Source organism: Vicia villosa, unplaced genomic scaffold (assembly GCF_029867415.1).
Source record: "Vicia villosa cultivar HV-30 ecotype Madison, WI unplaced genomic scaffold, Vvil1.0 ctg.001700F_1_1, whole genome shotgun sequence".
In the NCBI taxonomy this organism is placed as follows: Eukaryota; Viridiplantae; Streptophyta; class Magnoliopsida; order Fabales; family Fabaceae; genus Vicia; species Vicia villosa.
This window is the reverse complement of record NW_026705702.1, coordinates 279,774-280,855: the sequence shown is the minus strand read 5'-3', so window position 1 is coordinate 280,855 and position 1,082 is coordinate 279,774. Positions and strand designations below refer to the sequence as shown.

The window sequence follows — 1,082 nt, the reverse complement described above, 5'->3', positions numbered from 1 at the left end:
GTTGTTGCTTGCTATCAACCCTATAAGAGATATCGTGTATTATCTGAATTCGGTAAATGGTGACTGGACCAATTATCCGGCTATGAAGGAAATCGTTGATTTGTAAGTGGGATCGTTCTAAATATTCGTGTATATTTATATATTTACTTATTTGTGGGATTGATCTAAACATATGCTTTTATATATTTGTTAATTAGATCAATACAAGTGTTCCGAAGTCAACGGGACGCACAGGTATCCTGGACTAAATCAAACAACATTACTTGGATCAAAGTGCAGGTACATTATTTTTCACAATTTTGCTTATAATATTTATGCTACTTGATAAAACAAGACAACTATAAAATCTTATTTGTTTTTCTATGTAGTGTCCGCAACAGCGAAACAGTTCAGATTGCGGATACTTTGTTTTGAGGTTTATGAAAGAAATCCTTCAGGCGAATCAATTAGAGATTCCGCTCACGGTATGAATTTATAACTTAAGATAATTTCATATAATTTATTACATTAAACTAAATATATCATTCATATTATGTTTTTGTTTTGTAGTACCTTGACGAATTCCGTGTTGCTGGGTACCCGAGACTTAAGTTGGAAGAAATCAAAGAGGATTTGTGTCACTTTTATATTAAGCAATTTTTCATGTAGGATTTGTGTCGATTTGAACTATAATATTATTGATGTTGTAATGATGTATATATATAATTTTGGATATTATAATGGTATTATATTAGTATATATATATATATTGTCTTACTGATGGCTGAAATTATATCGTCGAAAATATATTACAGGTCGAAAATATTACAGGTTGAAAACATATTACAGGTCGAAAATATTACAGGTCGACTGGGAGGATTAAATTACAGGCTGCACATTAAAATACCTCATTTAGCAACGACAGCGCTTTTAAAAAACGCTCTTAAAGGTCCACCTACAAAAGCGCTTCTTAGTAAAAGCGCTGCCAAAGAATAATAAAAAAGCATAAAAAAAAACGCAACATACGAAAGCGCTTTTGGAAAAGCGCTCTTATAGGGGGGCTACCAGAGCGCTTTTTCCAGGAAAGCGCTCTTATAGGGGGG

At 32.7% G+C, this 1,082-nt stretch overlaps 1 long non-coding RNA gene across 1 annotated transcript; it reads left to right on the top strand.

Annotated features, from left to right (window-relative positions):
• On the top strand, nucleotides 1-464 carry LOC131636349 (uncharacterized). The gene is made up of 3 exons (XR_009294061.1): nucleotides 1-102; nucleotides 198-279; nucleotides 369-464. It is a non-coding gene; the product is annotated as an uncharacterized LOC131636349 (long non-coding RNA).
• The last annotated feature ends 618 nt before the right edge of the window (nucleotides 465-1,082 follow it).